The sequence below is a fragment of the Canis lupus genome, chromosome 1 (assembly GCF_048164855.1).
Source record: "Canis lupus baileyi chromosome 1, mCanLup2.hap1, whole genome shotgun sequence".
Lineage (NCBI taxonomy): Eukaryota > Metazoa > Chordata > Mammalia > Carnivora > Canidae > Canis > Canis lupus.
This window is the reverse complement of record NC_132838.1, coordinates 53,734,096-53,755,071: the sequence shown is the minus strand read 5'-3', so window position 1 is coordinate 53,755,071 and position 20,976 is coordinate 53,734,096. Positions and strand designations below refer to the sequence as shown.

General features: G+C 37.8%; 1 long non-coding RNA gene across 2 annotated transcripts in view; it reads right to left on the bottom strand.

Moving 5' to 3' along the window:
- LOC140617260 (uncharacterized) overlaps positions 1 to 19,691 on the bottom strand; it is a 58,258-nt gene extending 38,567 nt beyond the window's left edge. Inside the window, exons 1-2 of one of the 2 annotated variants that reach the window (XR_012017514.1) lie at positions 19,593 to 19,691; positions 19,108 to 19,247 (exon numbers count right to left, since the gene is read on the bottom strand). This is a non-coding gene — a long non-coding RNA (uncharacterized lncRNA). The remainder of the gene's footprint in view (positions 1 to 19,107; positions 19,248 to 19,592) is intronic. The other variant, XR_012017530.1, reaches the window with a different exon arrangement.
- Between the last annotated feature and the right edge of the window lie 1,285 nt (positions 19,692 to 20,976).

Here is a 20,976-nt window from a genome sequence, read left to right as displayed (position 1 = left end):
AATGTTAACTAGATTCCAGGTTCCAAACAGAGACTGGACTGGAATAATGTCAATGTTCTTATTAACTGTCTCTGGGTCTCAGTCTTTGGGAGTTGGGGGTTATTTGCACTTGGAGGTTCTTTCTCATTTCTCAAAAATAATTTTCATGAACGTTGAAGAAACTTTCAACAGCTTCAAAAGCAATGAAATCAGGGGTTTCCAAGACACAGTGCACTGTTCTAGAATTGCTTAGAGTCTAGAGCATCTCCTAAGGAACCAGCCATGACCTGAATGGTCATATCAGCTCTGGTCTGGAAAATGTGGCAGCATTGTATGGTTTTCACTGTGAGATGTAGACTGAGGGCAACACTGCCTGCTTCTCCATGGAACCCCAGGTCCTGTTCAGATGTGGCACTGACCGCCTCACTCCCTAAGCTGCTCTGATTGTACTTTACTTCTCTTGTCATTACTTGACAACATAAGAGGTTTTGCAGATCAGTTACCAACTAAGATCAGGTGACCCTGACTCTCTGAAATAAAAGTTCTAAAACCTTTTAAATTTCCTTATTAACAAAGATTGATATTCACAATTTTACTACTTATTTATCTAATATTAAAAAATATGGTATGTCTATCCGGTTATATTTATTTAAAATCAGAAATATTAATAATACATTGAAATGTGTTCTTGAAATATAACCAGCCAGTATTTCCCTCAGTATTTATTATTCATAATCCGATATTTTCCTGTGAAACTTTAAGTATACATTTAACATCGTTTAAAATGTTTCAGGTCAGAGTGTAACTGAATGTATGATAATTTCTAGTCCAGTCCAGATACTGTGATGAAATAATATTTCAATAAAATCTGTCTCCAGGAAAGAGATCTGGCGTATGAATAAGCAGATGAGAGATATATTATTATGTTATTCAAGGGGGTTATTTTTCTTTCAACGTGCAAGTTATGCAAACATTAGGAGTTTGAGAAATAGAATTGCACTGGGTTCCTATTACAGAGATAAGTGCAAATGATTTGGAGAACATTATCCAGAAAGATCCTAAAAGGCACCACTTACGGACCCATGGGTGTGCTTGAGTACTTGCACTAATACAAAGTGTCTTAGTCTGCTTGGGCTGCTATAAGCAAAATGCCACAGCCCTGGTGACTTATAAACAACAGAAGTTTCTTTCTCATAGTTTTGGAGGCTGGTAGGGCAGGACCAGAATGTCAGCATGGTCAGTAAGGGAACTCTTCTGGATTGCAGTCTTCTCTTTGTGTCTTCCTGTGGCAAAAAGGGGTAGGGAGCTCCCTGAGTTCTCCTTTATAAAGCACTAATCCCATTCATGAAGACACCACACTCATGATTTAAGTGAGGCAAAGGCACCACCTCTTAACACCATTGCTTTGGAATTAAAGTTCCAATGTGTGAATTTGGGGGAGAACATAAACTTTCAGACCATAGCTCAGGAGGAAGGGTGCTCGCAGCATTTCCTTAGATTTAGTAAGTCTCCCAAACAGAACTTGACTAGGCTGAAAATCAACTGACAGACCATATAATTTTTTATTCAAAGGTTTTCTATAAAGAAAGGACCAACAGCTGTTTCTACTGCACCTGTCCCCCACAACCAGACGGTAGGCACTGTGATGATAAGGTCTAGGTCTTCTTTGTTTCTTCTCTCTGGGGGAATGAGCACAGTGAGGGCTGTGAGGTTTTTCTACTGCTTCTCATACAATCTGAATGGAATTTTGGGGAAGAGTGGAATGTGGGGATCCCTGGGTGGCGCAGCGGTTTGGCGTCTGCCTTTGGCCCAGGGCGCGATCCTGGAGATCCAGGATCGAATCCCACGTCAGGCTCCCGGTGCATGGAGCCTGCTTCTCTCTCTCTCTCTCTCTCTCTCTCTCTCTGTGTGTGACTATCATAAATAAATAAATAAATTAAAAAAAAAAAACTCAAAAATCATTTAAAAAAAAAAAAAAAAAAAGAGTGGAATGTGGTGTATGTCAAAAGTTATCCCCATTCCATGTGATGAACTAGAATGGATGCTAGCTATGCCTTCCCCATCCAAATTACTCCTGCTTCATTTTTATTTTTTAATTATTTTAAAATTTATTATTTTTTTTATTTTTATTTTTTTACCAAGCAGCATAACCTTGCCACGTTAGACACTCCTTCGTTTCCTCATCTGTAAAATGGAGTCAGGTAATACCGACCTCCTAGAAATACTGTAGCAAATAACTGACAGCTAAGAACTCACATGGTGATGAGCAATGGACCCTCCAGACATAATGTGTAGGTTGGGCCCCAGTCAAGTGATCACCATGGTGATCCTTCAGGTGTAATCCATGTAGCACCTGGCATCTAGAGAATCTCTATCCTCCCTGTCCTGGCCTCAAAAGGGTCTGCAGCCTTTCAAATGGGGATTCAGGATGCTCCTGAAAAGGATTTTCTTTCTACTCTGGATGGGGGGCTTCATCTTCTGTTTATCTCCAGTATGGAAATCCTGGCCAAGTAGGAGATAGGAGCCACACAGGCCACTAGGCTAATCAGAGGCATTTAATATAAGAATTTAATATAAGAAGTATTAATTTTGATAAAGAATGACTAAGATATATTAGGACACTCAATATACTAGTCTAGTAATAAGGGAGAAAACCCAAAGGAGAAGGTTGGAGGACGTGTTGGCATCCTTGGAGAACATGTGGATCAGGTCAAGGTTGGCAGAAAACTTTGGTGGCTTGGCCAGGTTGGAACTGGTTTAGTAGTTGCAGGCAAGCACTAGGTTCTCTTCAAGAGTTGGAATGGGGGATCAGGCTATTTCCATGGGCTCCAGTGGGCTTCCAGATGCTAGAGGGGTACCTGCCTTCAGAGCAGGCAGGTCAGAAGGGGATTTCAGTGGGAGGTGCAGTTTTGTGTGGACCCCTGAGCCCAAATAGCTGCAGACAGGCCATGTGAGGGCTTTAATTCCCATGCAGTGAGGAGACTGCAAAATTTGGAAGAGATTGTACTCTGGGGCCACCACAAGGGCAGGACTGAGATGGGGCCCCCTCATCCCATGCGGTCTCTCCAAGGCCTTCTACAGGCATGGTGCTCGCTTGGAAAGAGAAACTTGCAGGAATTTTCTTGATCACAGACCACCTACTGAAGGGAGCGTTTGGAGCTGAGAGATGAAAAATAACACTTGCATTTGAGGCAAAACCTATATGTCAACTTATATCTTTTCTAAATTTCCAGTTTTATTTATGAGATTGCTATTTATATTTATGAAGCATAATTTGCCCACAGAATGAATTGCAATAGAATGCCTCATAGAGTCAATCTAAAGTATTTTTTTAAAGATTTCATCTATTTATTTGAGAGAGAAAGAGTGAGAGCACACAAGTGAGGGAAGGGGCAAAGAGAGAGGGAGAGACAGGCTCCCCGCTGAGCAGGGAGCCCGACACGTGGCTGAAAGCAAGGCTGAATCTGAGGACCTAGGAACACGACCTGAGCCAAAGGCAGACACTCAACCGACTGAGCCACTGAGGCACCCAGGCTAAACTATTTGATCTTAAATGAAATTTGAAGCACAGTGACTTGGATTGTGCACATAATTCCTGGAACCCTTCTACCCCAGAGAGCACTGTTAAACTTTCTTTGTCTCTGTTTTATACACAGCAATAGAGGGATGATGATGTTCACATCTGCTTCCATGTGTCACTGTTTGGTGAGTCACATGAACAGAAGTGTGGACAGTTCTCAGGAGCTAGCTGATGCCAGACTCTGCACAGTTGGCTCCTCATCATTGATAAGCTGACCATCACACTAAACCTTTCAGAGATTGGTTAGAGGTATATGTATCTTGTATGAATCCTTCTCTGACTGCTGTAATGATCACAGGTTGTACATAACTTCCTTTTTTTCTAAAAAAAAGAGATTTTGAGTCATTTAATGCAGAATATTGAACTTTCCATTGAAAATGAGCAATCCATTCAATGGAGGTGGTGATGCATCAAAGGGCTGATGTTTTGAGAGAAACTGAATCTAACCCTCTGAGTATTATCTTTTCTTTGATAATGACTAAGAACCTAGACCACAGACAGAATAAAAACCACATCTAACAAGTGTTCAAGGAGCTGGTATTGTGGTTAAAGCATTGTGGTAGCTACTGGAGTATCTCTAACAAAGAAGCTTAAAATCTAGTTCAGGGTGTCATGCCTGTTTCCCAGATCACTGTGACATCAGGGGGATGGAACAGGTCCACCTCTGGGCACTCAGGGAAGGGCCTTTGTGAGCTACTAATAGCTGTGGCTGATGCCGGTCCTTCTGTCTTCTCTGTTCATGTGGTGGGAAAAACTGGAATTCATTCGGGCTATTTCAAGAGTATGCAACGTGAGAGGAAGAATCATCTAAAGAGCAGCCATTAAGTTGAAATACTTGCAGGTGGCTGCTGGTGTGGGAGTTTTCAGGTTCTGGAATTAACAGTTAACTGAGGTCAAGGCCATAGACTAACCCCAATGGGGGCTCTTCTAGGGCTTGGGAATAAAATGCCACCAAACTGTGTCTATTTTCCATTGTGTTTTTTTCATGTGTGCTTCAGTATCACTCTTCCTAGAGATAAGTTATTCTACTAAATGTTGTTACCACTCAGATATATTAAAGACTTGGAAAGCCATTGCACAGGTTCAGGTAGGAGGTGGAGGGAGCCAGGTGGAGATGGCAGTGGTTGACTTGTAGTGTGAAATTTTCATTAGTGGAAGTGCAGTAGCATTATTTATGTGAGGTCAGGCCAACTAGCCTCTTGCAGCTTAGATTGTATTGATTATATTTTATTTGTGCAACACCACTAACAAATAAGGTTTCTTTTTTTTAAGGGGATTAGATATGCTTTTCTCATTGTTGGAACTTCAAATATAAATTAAGGAAGCAGTAGCAAAATCATAAATATAAGTTCAAATGAAGAAGTGGCAACAAGCATGTCTGTCTGTGTGTGTGTGTGTGTGTCTGTGAGTGTGTTTACAGGAAAATGAAGAGACCATTACCATACATATTGGAACATGCCCCCAAAGGAGGCACGTTCATTCTTCACATTTAAACCTAGCTTGTTCCAATGTGCCTGTTAACAGAGCTCCCAGGGATGCTGTGTCCATGTTGTGAGAACCACTTCACTGGTCCTGTCCTTTCCAAAAGCAGTGCAAGGCCAGCATAAGTGATGGAAGAACCTGGATCAAAACTGGGAAGGCAACTCCTCTCCTAGTTATACTCGAACCTGTGATAACCTGTGCTATCACATTGCTTTGCTGGACTGCTGCTCACTCATCTAAAATATAAAGAGCTACAATGCGATAATCCCCCTGTCCTTTTAAGCACAGACATTGTGCAAACTGCTTTTAAGGTAATGACAAGAAAGACACAAGCAAAGATATTGTGCTTGTCATGACCTCCCAATCATTATATCCTCTTCCTTGAAAGAACACAGAAGATACAGCTCAGCATAGCTCCAAACTATTTAAAGCACTCCATAACTTATTACACTGATGGGAGGTGGGCAGTTGTAGCCAGGGCAAGTGCTGAAGTTTTCAGCCTGAATTCTCTCCTTGGACCTTCACACCTCCCAGCATGAGCTTTGCAGAGACAGACAACTTCTCCAGGGTCTTAGCACATGCCTTCATGTCTGAGGGCTCTCATTTTAGGGCATGAATGCAAAGAAAGTAATAAAGACAAAAACTATATTCCATTTAATACATAAACATTTTTTATATCAAAGCATGCTACCAAACCTGAAATACCATCAGCACAAGATTTTCTTAAAAAATCATTTGAGTGAGAGCATTATTAATCTCTATCATGTAATCTATATATTTCCTGGCATTTGGCTGAGTTCTGTAATTTTACTGCATTTTACCACCGTGGCTTGTTCTCCCATCTATTCCCATTTTCTCCTGTTGTAATGTTAAATTACAGCTGATCTTTCCCAATCTTACCTTTACTTCCCCGGAGAGAGAGAGTCATTCTATATAGCCCTAGATCCTGAGAATTCCAAAGCACAGTTATTATGTCTAGAATAAAAAGCTGCTTCTTTCTGTTAGAAAAAGCAGTGGGTAATGCTTCTGAGTAGTTATCTTCCTTTGGGGGGGACGGGTAGGGCAGCTAAGAATCGAGAGCTAGAGAACCCAGAAAGTCTTACATTTATCTTATGTTTGGCTAATATAGAAGTAGTTAAAAGCTTTTGCTGTTACAGACCAACAGAGAAATAATGATGGCAATCTTTACTAATAGGACCTGCTCAATGCTAGAAACTGCGCTAAGAGAGTTGTGATGTCTTATTTGATCTTCAACCCTTCCCTGATTCTTCAACACTATGAATTTAGTATTTATGCCCACATTTTTGAAATGTTTTATAGTTACTTGGTGTCAAGGTTAGGACTTGAATGCAGGTTGAATGACCCTGAAATATCTGTTCTTAAGCATTTGTAAACTTTTCACATCAGGACAAAGGAAGCCAGGGTGAACAAGAACATACAAGAACTGTTTAAATTCAATAATGATTCTTGGCATAGATGCGTTGTGATGTTTCTCCAATTGCCATAAATCAGAACTTGAAATTCTTGAAAATGGGTTTTCATTTAATAATCAAACATTTGCCTGCCCACAGTTTAATTTAGTTAAGCAAACCTGTCTTGGACACCTGCTGTGTTCAAGGCGGGCAGCTAGAGATTAAAATACAAAGTCAATAAGACAGTCTCCACCCTCCAGAAAATACGGTTCTGTTCACTAACTATATAATCTGACAGTCAGAGTGGTATGAAAGAGATACAAATACAACACTTGGTGAGCAAAAAGAAAAGAAGTGCTATATTCTAACTAAAGAGAAGGGAAGCTTCATAAAGAACGTAACATTTGAGCTGAGCTTTAAAGGTTATATTCGAAGACTTTTTTATCTTGATAAATTTGATGTTTTGGTTAATTTTCAGTGTGATCTTTTCAAGCCTAAAGAGACAGTAAAATATAGAAAAGACACAATATTTTAGTGGTTAGCTGGATCCACATCCGACTTTATTTTTTACTCATTGTGCAGTTTGACCAGTTCTATAACCTTTCTGCATCTTGTTTGTCTAACCTACACACAAGGGCCAATAAACCTGTCTGTCTCATGGTCTAGTACTATGTGAGGGTTCCATAAATGTTTGTAAAATGGTCTTTTTGCAATACACTGGTCATTCGGTATTTAATCTAAAAATAGAAATTAGGGTCAATGGTTTTAAAATATTGATTTCTAAGGCCTGACACAATAATAAGTAATTATGGAAAACATTGATACATGAGTTTACCTCCTTCCAGAAAATTTTATCAGGTAAATATTAAAGGACCTGGATTTGGAGCTACAAATCTGATTACTCAGGGCCACACAGTTTTATGATTCATACAAATGACTGGTCTATGCAAAGTCTGGATGGACTCATTTATTTATTTATTCAGGATAATAATCCATAAATTCTAACAATCTTGGAGCATATAGGATCACAAGCAACAGAGCTGGTAGAAATTGTAGACAGCTGAATTTAGAAAAGACTTGAAGTTGAGAGCACACATATTAATAAAGGAAAAACATGGAGAGTGATGTTTTAATAGGAATCAATTAATGATATTATGTGTTAACTGGAATGACAGATTTATAAAAGAAAGTTTTTAAAAAGTGAAATCACAAAACTAGTTGATTAAAAGAATGCCACAAAGAGATACAGATGGGCAATAAGCACATGAAAAGATGCTCAACACCACTGGGCCTCAGGGAAATGTAAATCCAAACCCCAATGAGATGTCACTTCATACCCAAGAGACTATCTATAATAAAAAAGACATCTAATAAGAAGTGTTCGCAAATATTTGGAAAAATTGGAGCCCTTGGGGTTTGGGAATGCAAAATGGTGCAGATTCTCTGTAAAATAGTTTTGTCAGTTCCTCAAAAAGTGAAACAGAGTTACCCTGTGACCCAGCAATCAACCCCTAGATGAATAAGCAAGAGGGCCCACATAAGAACCTGTACAGGAAACTATACCAGAAAGTAGAAACCACCAACCAGTTCTTTGTCCCAATTGATGTCCATCAATTGATAAATGGATAAATAAAATGTGGTTTGTCTGTAAAAGGGAGTGTTACTGGGGATCAGGAAGGAATGAATGACTGGTACTTGCTGCAGCATGAATGAACTTTGAAAACATGGTGAGCTAAACCAGTCGTAAAATGCCATATGTGGTGTGATTCCATTTGTATGAAATGTCCAGAATAAGCACAACTATATAGAAAGTAGATTATTGGTTGCCCAGGGCCAGGTAGGGTGGAGAGAAATGAGGCATGACTGCTAATAGGTATGGGTGTTACGGGGGAGGGGGTGTATGATGAACATATTCGAAAATTTGTAGAGATTATAGTTGTACAAATCTGTGAATATACTAAAAAGAACATCAAATTCCATCATATGGTGTATAAATTATATCATCATAAAACTGTTAGTAAAAAGATTGCCACAGGTGCTATAAATTTAGATTTTAACAGAGTGTTTGATGGCATTTGTGATAGTTCTTTTGAAACAATCTTGGCAGTCACTTACAGTACAAATAAAATTACCTGCATTTAAAAAAAAAAAATGCTGATGGGGAGCCTGGGTGGCTCAGTTGGTCAAGCATCCGACTTCTGATTTCGGCTCAGATCGTGATCTCCGGATCATGAAATCCAGCCCTGCACTGGGCTCCTCACTCAGAGCAGAGTTTGCTAGATTCTCTCTCCCTCTCCTTCTATCTCTCCTTGATCCAGCATGTTCTCTCTTCCTCTATCTAAAACAAGTAAATAAATCTTTAGAAAAGATTATTGGATGCAGAGCCTTGGGGGCAGAAAAGAGAAGAAAAGAAAATATCAGTGGAAACAAAGAAAAACATGGAAAAAGCCTGCAGGAAATCTCATGTAGGGTTTTATCCCAATGTTCAACAGAAAAGGGCCACCATGTTGTCACCTTTTTCTGAAGAATTTTCACATTTGTTTTCATCAAAAATCTTCAGCGATAGCAAAGAAACTTTTATTGCTATGCCTTTAAGATGATATTTCGGACTAAGAAAGAAGCAGATGCAGGTCAAAGATAAATGTCCTGAAATTGCAATGCAAAGAGCACAGTGGAAATCAGGCTCCCAACCCCCTTTCCGTCGGTGCTAGGACCTCCATGACTCAGTCAGTGCTGGGTTGCAATTGTCAAGCAAGAACCCTATCATTGCCCTTTTCCAAACCTAATTGTTCCCTCTCTAAATCCAAGAGAGACTGTCAGAAACACAGGAGCAAACGAGAGAGCCAAAATAGCTTCTAATTGCTGCTCCTAAAACAATGCACTCTCTCAAAGAAAAATCCCAGGAGTTAATTAAAAGCTGTGGAAATGTCTTTATGTTGCTGATGCTTCTGTGCTTCAGTGCTGATGACTGCATTTCCAAAAGGGCTCAGGCACAAGGAGATGATTGCTAGGTAGGTGGTAGGCTTTCCCTAAAAAGTATATAATTAAAAAATTATATATATATCTGCCTGTGGTCACCATCATACCTAAAGAGATTTTGATCAATTGTGATGGTGCTTCCCCCCCTCCATTTTTTATCATCTTCTTGTGATACTTAAAACCTTACCAAATAATATAGAATTAGAAATAGAATTGCCACGTACATGGTGGAAAGAAACTTTTGTAGAGTTTGGATATGTTGAGACGTATTTGGTGAAACTATCTCGAACTCTAATAAACCTGGAGAAATTAATGCACTGTGAACTGGGCAGAGATTGCTTACCACAACTTTGTTAATGCTCGAAATGGAGTCAAGAGCAGTATTTACAATTGGGTCAGTAATATTCTTGCCTGGGATGCACATGGATTGGTGCAGTTTGGTGAAAAGACTCTAAATAAATAAAGTACATGATCTGCTTCCATGGCCCCAAAGAGAGATCTAGAGCCTCAGGGCTCAAATTTCTCCTTTTTTAAATGAAGGCTTTGGACTTGATATTTTTTCCAGTAGCCTTTAGTTCTTCAGACACCTCTGATTCCAGATCAGTAATAAAATTAGTCAGAGGAGACAAGTCACTTTCTCTCATTTGGGAAATAATGAAGATTTATTTGTATTTAGAACCAAAGACACCATTTAGCAAAAGATCATTTTTTTAAGCTTTTTTTCAGTATTTCATTTCTGAAATTCAGTCTGTGCAGAGGCTTGGGTCACTTTATCTTCAATAAGTGCCTCTCTATTGCCTTGAGCTTCTAGGTACATGGGAAGATGGGGAGAAATCCCAGGTCCAGAATGGATTGCATGAGTGCTCATATTTGTCTTGATCTCTCTGGGATGCTTCCTGCATTTTTTGTCTTTTACTCACTTTTAAAAGAACCATCCAATAAGCATTGAACATATGGCCATTTCTAGAGGATTGAAAAATGAATAGGTCATATTTTCAGACCTTAGGGTTCAGATTGTACTTTGGCAGACAGACTAACGGACCAGTAATTACCTTCATCACTGAGTTTGCTATTTAAAAATGGGTCTGGGTAGCTTTAAACACACAAGAAAGACTCCATCAATTGCCATACGGTACAGGGTTAAACTCTGCTCTGCTGAAATGAAAGGCAGGATGATTTCTAAGTTGGGTTGGGCCAGTGGAAAAGTACTGGAGGACATTACAGGGAGGCTGGTCAATGAGATGAGGCTGTCTGTGTTTGAGAACTGGCTCTTCTGGAAGAGGCTCCTTCTCTTCCCCAGAAAAGGAGAGATCAGGGGTCTGTCCTTTTATGATTACATTTCAAAGGGATAATGACCAGGTCTTTGAAAAAGACAATGCTGGGCTATAAAAATGGCAAGATGCTTTCTATCGCACAGGGCAGAGAAAGGATTTACAACTGCAGGTTTTCTAAAGTAAATGCTTTAAGGAAAGGGAGGGGAGACTAGGGACCTTTAATCAGGACAAAGCTGTCCAAAGCTTAATCCAGCTGAGGGGCACGTTGAGGCATCTTAGCCAAGATAAGAGGACAAGAACAGGTTCCTGAGGCAGACAAAAAGCCGCTCCCCAGAGGAAGATCCAAATAATGAACTCTCTTTCCCCGTAGGTTACTTCTGTTCCATCATGGTATCATAATCAAAGTTTTAAGGAGCAGTTTCCCAAGAACCAGAGGAAAAGCAATTATTGTGACTTACGAAGCCCTGGATCCATGACTGTGTGAGGTGGTGGCCTGATTAAAATGAAATGCGTCTCTTCTGATCTCTGTGCATACTCCAGGTACTTCATGGTATTGCTGACTGTGAACTCAACATAAATGGTGTGTCTGCCTGCACACAGTGTGGTTGGGTGAGGGGCAAGGAGGTGCCTGATGGCAAGGAACAGAAGAGCAGAAACTCAGAGAAGACAGGCTCATGGCTGGTTGAAGAATGGCTCATCCTTATGGTCACGTCAAACCCTTGTGAACACGGCCTTACTTGGAGCTTCCATAGGTAAGGACTCTGTGAGCCCTGCTCCACCAGGATAATGAGAGGGGAATGAAATCTCCACCTGAAGGGATGCTGTTGAAGACGAGGCCGGGTGGGTGGGACCTAAGTGGAGCAGGTGCATCTGTGCGCTGTTTCCTTTATGTCTATTTGCTTGTATTTTTATTTATTTATCTTTTTAACAGCCTGATGAAGGATCAATAAAGGAAGCATTTGAAAAGCTTATCTGGAAATGACTTACTTTTGATTTTTAAAGGGCAGCTACCATGAAAAAGATATCACACACATACGCACATTCACACACGTATCTGAGACTAATATTGAAACAAAATGATACTTGTATGTCCTGTCCATCTCTTTTCTTTAAGCACCTAACCTATGCACCACTAACTCAGAAGCATTATTTCCAGCCATAGTCACTCAACAGTTTTATTTAAGAGCTATATTCAAGTCTGTCAGGAAGATTGTGTCAAGATGTTCAACAAGTCAAGTTCATTTCCCTTCAAAAATAGTATTTTTTGTCCCACTCTTCATGTGGATAGCAGTAAAGCTTTAATTTAGGGTTCAAAGCCTAGTTTCAGAAAGGTGTCCTTGTGAATTTAAATCTTTCTGTGGACTTTTAAAACCTAACTCTCTGTACTTGTGAGTACTTTTTTTTTATGCCTTAAGATGGGTACAAAGATTAAGTATCAGTTAATGAATTTAATGCATATCAGTAAGAGAAAATTAAAGTGATATAAAAGGAGGAGATAAATGCTGTGCAAGTGAGCAGAAAGAAATAGAGAGAGGGGATCCCTGGGTGGCGCAGCAGTTTGGTGCCTGCCTTTGGCCCAGGGCGCGATCCTGGAGACCCGGGATCAAGTCCCACATTGGGCTCCCGGTGCATGGAGCCTGCTTCTCCCTCTGCCTGTGTCTCTGCCTCTCTCTCTCTGTGTGACTATCATAAATTTAAAAAATTAAAAAAAATTTAAAAAAAAGAAATGGAGAGAGATGGAGAGGGGATTAGGGAGAATTAGGGAAGAGGTATAAGGATAGGGGAAGGAATATGGGGTGGCCCTGCCCTGCTTGGCACCAGCCTGAACAAGACTTTATAACAAACATGGGGCTGTGCCTCAGGACAACCAGTAGGATATGATCTCCGGTCCTTCCAGGCACCTGCACTCATCCCCCCCATGCACACCTGTTACGATACCTCATGCAGAAGTAAGGGAGTAGAAGAGTAAGATCAGAACAAGAATTAAAGAAAGTGGCTATAATGAAGGAAACAGATCTGAATTAGTGTCAATTAGGTTAAGGAATGTGATAAGCCAATGAGCTAAGGGGTTTCTACATATTTAGAATTTAGAGATTGAAATTGGCCAAGAAGAATGTCAAAGTTGATAAAAAAAAACCCACGTGACATTGTTTGAGAGCATAGGGATGGCTGATTTCGATTTCCAACTGACTACCAAATCAGCATTCAGTTGAAATTTCTCTTATTACTGTACTACGAAAGTTAAAAAATTCACCAAATACATTGGAAAAGGCCAATTTGCCATGTACTTGGTACAAGTTTTTGAACATTTCAGAATAATAAAACAATGTCAGAATCCATCAAATATTATCTTCCCTTAGCAAGACTTCCTCAGTTCAGAGACCTCTCATGAAAGTGATGTAGATAGAAGCTAGAGTTACCAATTTACTAAAGTACTTAATGAAATCATGTTCACTGAGAAAACATAAGGACATTGGATTTGTTTACCATGGACAAAAAAACAATGAGAGGGACTCTTTATCATCATGCTCTTGTCAACAAGAGTGAAGGATTAGTGCTACTATCTGATGCAAGTGACAGGATTCTAAGAAGTAAGTAATCTGAAAGTTGACTTGATATTCTACTGGACATTCAAGTATTCTGACGGTCAAATATGTGACACCCACTGGGCCAAGACTTCACAGGTATTTTTATTAATATTTACAAGAGATCTGTGGGTCAGGTACTCCTGTTCGACTTTTATACATGAGCCAGCTGTGCCTCATGTGTGTTAAAATGCCCACTCATACTCACTCCTGCCAGAGAAGAAGGTAAAATTTAAACCCAAGTATTCAGCTGTCAGTTTTTGTATCATATCACTGTTTTCTTACAATTCCAGTAAAGTGACTCCATGCAGAGGAAAGCAACCAGTAATTCTTAGATACCTTTAACCTCATGGCCACAATTGGCCTACTTTCATTTTAGTATTTACTTGAAGTTTTGTCTTTCAACCAAACAACTTTTAGAATGTGCATTTTACCACATTATACAGCTGTTTGATTTTTAATATACAAAGATAATGAGGATTTTACAACTTTTTTAGTAAAATTGATAATGCAAGAAGATACACAGCATGTATTCTGGGTTCAAAGACTATCTTCACCCAAACCCATGTGTTAGAAGATGGGGAGGGTCATGCACCCTTGAGACATTGCACTTGGTAATAATATATCTTTGGTTTATTTATTTATTTATTTATTTATTTATTTATTTATTTATTTTTATCTTTGGTTTAAATTTAAGAAGAGGAATTTTGATGAAAAGAATTTTATCTAATATTACATATATTTTAATATGTACTTTTTCTGTGAAGTAAAAAGTATTATTTATCAAGTAAATAAAAATCTTTAAGGAATACTTTCAAGCCCATTCATGGGGAGAAGATAATAAATCTGCCTTTAGTAGGTATGTGTTCCTTCCAGATTCATGTCCCCAGTGACACTGATCAGTATAGACCACTTCTTCACATTCATACCTCATAGGGCCCTCATGCACTCAAAGATTTTTGCCTCAACCATCCACCACTCATCCATCAGTTCATTTACTTGTAAACATTTCTTGAACACTAATTACATGCTAGTTATAAAGGTGAGAACTTAAAATAGATAAAGAAGTCTCCGACTTTCAAGAAGTTTACAGTAGTACAGTTAAAATATGTTTAATTTCCTAACTGGCAGAAAGAACTACGTTCACTATAACCATCGTCACATAATGAGCCACATGACAGAAAATCCAATATATAAATATTTGGAGTACATGAGTAGGGGAAGGGTCAGAGGGAGAGGAAGAGAGTGAATCTCAAGCATACTCTGCACTGAGTTGGAGCCCAACCCAGGGCTCGATCTCAGGACCCTGACATCATGACCTGAGCTGAAATCAAGAGTTCAATGACTAACCAGCTGGGCCATTCAAGTGCCCCATTACCTGCCTCTTTTGTTTTCTTTTTCTTTCTTTCTTTCTTTCTTTCTTTCTTTCTTTCTTTCTTCTTTTTTCTTTCTTTCTTTCTTTCTTTCTTTCTTTCTTTCTTTCTTTCTTTCTTTCTTCTTTCTTTCTTTCTTCTTTCTTTCTTTCTTTCTTCTTTCTTTCTTTCTTTCTTTCTTTCTTTCTTCTTTCTTTCTTCTTTTTCTTTTCTTCTTTTTTCTTTCTTTCTTTCTTTCTTTCTTTCTTTCTTTCTTTCTTCTTTCTTTCTTTCTTTCTTTCTTTCTTTCTTTCTTTCTTTCTTTCTTCTTTCTTTCTTTCTTCTTTCTTTTCTTTCTTTCTTTCTTTCTTTCTTTCTTTCTTTCTTTCTTTTTCTTCCTTCCTTCCTTCCTTCTTTCTTCCTTTCTTTCTTTCTTTCTTCTCTTTTTTTTTCTTTTTTTTTCCTATTTCTTGAATTTATAATTGGTTTTCTTTAGCATATCTAAGGCTCAGCAATGCAGAGATGGTAATATACAAGAACACAGTAGCATTATATAATAGGTATAGCTTAATGAACAACATTAAAAAATCCAGACCAACTATTCTAGGAAAGAACTAGGAATTCCTCTCTAACACAATTCTCCAAAATCTTCACCTATGATCTTCTCTTCTGTAGTGAATATATTTATTTGAATATACTTTTTAAAAGGACACATGTATTCCAAGGATTAGAGGAAAAATGTAAGAAAACCTCCTACTTTGTTCCATTTCTCTATTTCGATGTATTTAACACAATTAGCTCAGGATGATAAGGGAAAGGTTGGTACACATAGTAAGTTCCATGCTGTGTCTCCTTGGGGCAATAGGCCCTCAGCTGTTGGATAAACAAAAGCCCTGAACACCTCTAGCTCCTTCAATTGATGCAGGATTTCAACTGCTGTGGGGTGTTAGTTCATTTTTAGAGATGTGTCATTTAAGTAAATATAACTCAAAATGACTCTTCGTTACTACTTCGTTCAGTTGCACAAAGGAATTATCAAAGTATAGATTCTATGTTCCATTTCACATTAAGTAAGCCCCAGAATGTGTCAGGATGAAAGTTTTCTGAGTGCATTTCATACTTAATGGGAGCTGAGCTGTTCAGTGAGCTGACCTGGCAGTGCATCTATAGAACAAAATTTACCTGGTATCTAGAACTCTACTAAAGATAAGTATGTGCTATCTTCCAAGTTGTGGCATCAAGAAAATTCTATTATCTGATTATGCAACTAAGCAAAGCTAAGCTACGAGATAAGCATCATATGAAAGATGAAACGAAATTGCGCCAAAGCTTAGCCATGAAAAATACAAGCGAGAAAAAAAAATCCTGGCTTTTTTTTTCAAGAATACAAATTTCATCATAGAATGTCCCATATTTCTCTAATCTGAAGAGAGAGATTGTGCTATTTATATCATTTTGACAAAGCACTAAAATAACCTTTGAGATGGGATGGCATGTGCCTTTAAAAGCCGACTGAAAGAGTCCCTAAAAATAGTTTACCGAGCAACAGAGTCAAATGTTGGGGAATTGTTCTTTAATGCATTAGAGAGTCTATTCCTATGGCACTTAAACTAGCCAAAGTAATAAATATAAAATGGTAATCTTTCTCCATGAGCTGTTCTTGCTGCTCCCACATGATTTCATTCCCACCCAGGAGTAATATAACACTGCCTGCTAGCAGGCTCCTGAATTCAGGCAAGAATGCAATGTGCTTCTGCTACTTGGTTAAATGTTCTCAAAAGAAGTTAGCAATTACAATTAATCCCTCTGCTGCCTGGGCACTGCCAGTCTCTATTCCGGAGCGTGAGTATCAATGGGGTGTTTCAAGTGCCAGGAAATTTTAGACTCCCAACAATAGAGTGACTGGGTACTGTTTTATCACTGGCTCATCCTCCCTTGCCTTCCTCCACCTCTCCATCAGGAGGGAAAATGCTGACCCAGGAAGAATTTCTGTGTCAATCCTGCGAATTTAAATGACAACAAGGTCACTGTTAAAGAGAAACACGTATTCCAAAACTGAGTCACTTTTTTTTATTGATTTTTTATTGGTGTTCAATTTGCCAGCATATAGAATAACACCCAATGCAAAACTGAGTCTTAAGGTGAAAGAGCTTATCTGAGATAAGGGACGCATTTTGGAGAAGGAAACTAGTCACAGAGGGATACAAAAAATTCAGAAATGTGGGGCATCATGAAACTGCTTTCCTGACAGGCCATTTCTGAGACACCCTCCAGAGTTCACAGAGTTAATGCGTCTGTGTGCCACATTCTGCTTTGTTTTCATGGCACTGAAGAAAGGCATGCACATTAATTTTGTATTATTGGAGTTCTAATGCACCCAGAGCTTGAATATCTGAGTCTTGCTGCCACTATTTTTTTTTTTTTAACTTAACCTAGCAGTGTTAGTTTGTCCCTCATTAACCTCCTCTGTGCATGCTGCTGGGCTAGGTGGCGAGGGAATCTAATCTGATGCTGATGTTGTCTTTAAGGTGAGAAGATTCTCCAACTCTCTACCTATTAACTTAGATATGATTCATATGTAGATAAACACATGTCTCTTTTTTTTTTTTTTTGCTCCCCAGTTTTTGAACTCAGTAGTCTCAAAAAACAAAACAAAGCCAAAATTGGATTTGGATCATTCTGGATAGGATGAATTCACCTGGAGGGAGTGTTCGCCCGACAAGAAAAAAAGTCAGAAAAACTACAAAATCATAATGTTCCTTGAACCCAAAAGATAGCTATCGTGGCAGAGCTGCCAGGGAAATCAAAGGAGGACGAGCTCTCCAAGTAGATGGGATGGGAACATTTAGTTATCTGTGGCAGAGCATGGGAGGCAATGGCACCAGGTGACACGGAGCTGGGCAACAAGGATTCAGCTGAAATCTTTAAAGAGTTGCTAAATGCTAAGAATGGGTGTCTCAATTTGGGCTGCCAAAACAAATACCATAGATAGAATGGCTTATAAACAGCAGAAATTAATTTCTCACAGTTATCAATTCTTCCTAATATTTAATGAAAAAATAGTATCACTGGTACAAAAACTCTTCCAGTTGAAAGCCTGAGATTAAGATGCCAGCACAGTCAGGTTCTGACTGAGACTGGCTTCCAGGTTACAGATTGCCATGTTCTTGCTATATGCTACATGGTGGGAGGGCAATGGGGGCTGAGATCTCTTTTATAAAGGGTACACCTAGTAACACCCAGTGACAAGCCAAAATGGTTATGCTGGGAAAGAAACAGGAGAACCACATCTTCCAGGTGATGTAACATAATTGTGAAAAACGAAAACAGAGGGAACAACAGGACCATGAACTTATTAGCCAGATGATGTCACTATCAATTTTTCCTAATATTTAATGAAAAAATAGTATCACTGGTACAAAAACTCTTCCAGAATATAGAGGAGGAATAAACATGTCCTGTTATATTTCATGAGGCCAGAATTATCCTGATACCAAATTCAAACAAAGAGGTCACAAGCAAACTATGTACTTATATTCTTCATAAATATAGACAGAAATTTTCCACAGAAGAGTAGCAGCTAAAGTCCAGCAATATATTGAAAAGATCATTTATCATGATTAAGTGGATTTGTCTTGGAAACACAAGTTTTGTTTCACGTATGCCAAACATTCAATGTAACTTGTCATATTAACAGCCCCCCAAAAGGGCAAAAAAATATATATAATTATCTAAACAGTTGCAGAGAAAGCACTTGACAAAGTTCAACATCCATGGGCACTCATTGTAAAAACTAAGCAAACTGGAAACTAAATGACCTCAATATGATAGCGGAAATGCACTGATGAAAAGGTATAGTTAATATCATACTTTTAATGGTAAAATAATTGAATTTTTCCCCTTATCATCAAGTATAAGGCAAGATTTCTCTTCTCAACCTCCCTATTAAAATTGTACTAGAGCTTTCTTTAAAGAAATAAAATAAGGTGAAGAAAATCAGAATAAAGATATATAACAAGAAATAAAATTGTCCTTATTTTCAGTCTATGTAAGAAAAAAATCACAAAGAATCACTGAGAAAAGCTACTAAAATATATGATTTAGTTTAGCAAAGTCATGGGATACAAGGTCAATATACAAAATCACTTGCCTTTCTGTATATTAGCAATGAACAATTGGAAACTAAAATTTAAGGCATCATTTATAATAGCACCAAAAATTATTAAGCACTTGGGCAAAAGTCTAATTAAATGCATATAGACATACAGTCCATATGTTACAAGCATTATAAAATTATTGAGATAATTCAAAGGCTTAAATACATAGATGTGCAATATCTATGGATTAAAAGACAATATTGTTAAGATAGGATTCATTCCCAAATTGATCTATAGAATTTAAATTAAAATGAGAAATTTTGTATAAGTAAACAAAATATTGGGGCATCTGGGTACCTCACCTCACCTGGTTGAGTGGTTGAGTGTCTGCCTTCAGCTCAGATCGAGATTCCGGGGATATGGGATAGAGTCCTGCATTGTGCTCCCTGCAGGGAGCCTGCTTCTCCCTCTGTTTCTCTCTCTGTGTCATGAATAAATAAATAAAATCTTAAAAAACAAAATGTATTTTTAAATGTATGTAAAAATAGAGGAACAAATACAAAATAGAAGATAGAAATATATTATAATATTATATAAAATATAGAAGAACAAAATTATTTTGAAAAGGAACAAATTTGGCAAACTTATATTGATATCAAGATGAACTATAAATCTACAATAATAAAAACAGTGTGATATTGGAGAAAGGGTATATATATATATGTATATATATATATATCAATAAAACATTCAAAAATACAGATATAGTCTTAAATATATGGTTAATAAATTTTAGCAGAAGTTAAAGGAAGGAGTGCCTTGGTGGCTCAGTTGGTTAAGTGCTGCTTTCACCTCAGGTCATGATCTCAGGATCCTGGGATTGAGTCTGTGTCAGGCTTCCTGCTCAGTGGAGAGTCTGCTTCTCCCTTCCCCAACTTGTGTGCTCTCTCTGTCTCAAATAAATGAATAAAATCTTTTTAAAAAAAAGAAGTATAAAAGAAGCCCAGTAGAGAAATTACAGTCTTTAAACAGTTGGTTTGGGGACAATTTGACATCCATATGCAAAAATGTCCTCTACTCATCTCTTATAGCACAAATATTAATTAAATTAAAAAGAATCATATGTAGAAAAAGCATTTGACAAATTCAACATCCATTTATGATAAACACTCTTAATAAAGTGGATATAGAGGGAACGTACTTCAAAATAATAAAGACCATGTATGACAAGCCCATAACTCACATCATACTCAATGGTGGAAAAGGAAAAACTTTTCTTCTAAGTTCAGGAACAAGACAAGGATGTCCACTCTCACCACTTTTATTCAATAAAATATTGGGAGTTATAGCCAGAGCATTTGGCAAGAAAAAGAAATAAAAAGAATTCAAATTGTCACTACTTACAGATAACATCATATTATATATAGAAAACCTTAAAGATTACACGCAAAAAACTTGATAGAACTAATAAATGAATTCAGTAAAGTTGCAGGTTACAAAAATCAATATACAGAAATCTATTGCATTTTTATAACCTACTAAGAAACTGTAAGAAAGAAGGGAATAAAATAATCCCACTTGTAATTGCATCAGAAAGAACAAAACACCTAGGAATAAATTTAAGCAAGGAGGTAAAAAAACCTGTACACTAAAAACCATAAGACATTCGTGAAAGAAATTGAAGACACAAATAAATTAAAGATATTCTATGATCACGAATCAGAAGAATATTCTTAAAATGTCCACATTATCCAAAACAAACTGTAGATTCAATGCAATCCCTATCAAAATGTAACGGGGTTTTACAGAAATAGAAAAAAAGAATCCTAAAATTTGTATGGGACCACAAAAGATCTTGAACAGCCAAAAGGCAATCTTGAAAAAAAAGCAAAGTTGGAGACATCACATTCTCTGATTTCAAACTATATTGCAAAGCTATCGAACCCAAAGCAGTATGGTATCGGAATAAAAACAGACACATAGATCAATGGAATAGAATAGACAGCCCAGAAATAAACCCATGCATATATGGTAAATTAATTTATGACAAAGGAGCCAAGAATATACAATGAGGAAACAATAGTCTTTTCAATAAATGACACTGGGAAAACTGGATAACTACATGCAAAAGAATAAAACCAGACCACACTCTTATGCGATATATAAAAATCAACTCAAAATGGATTAAATACTTGAATGTAAAACCTAAACTTACAAAAACAATCATAGAAAAAAA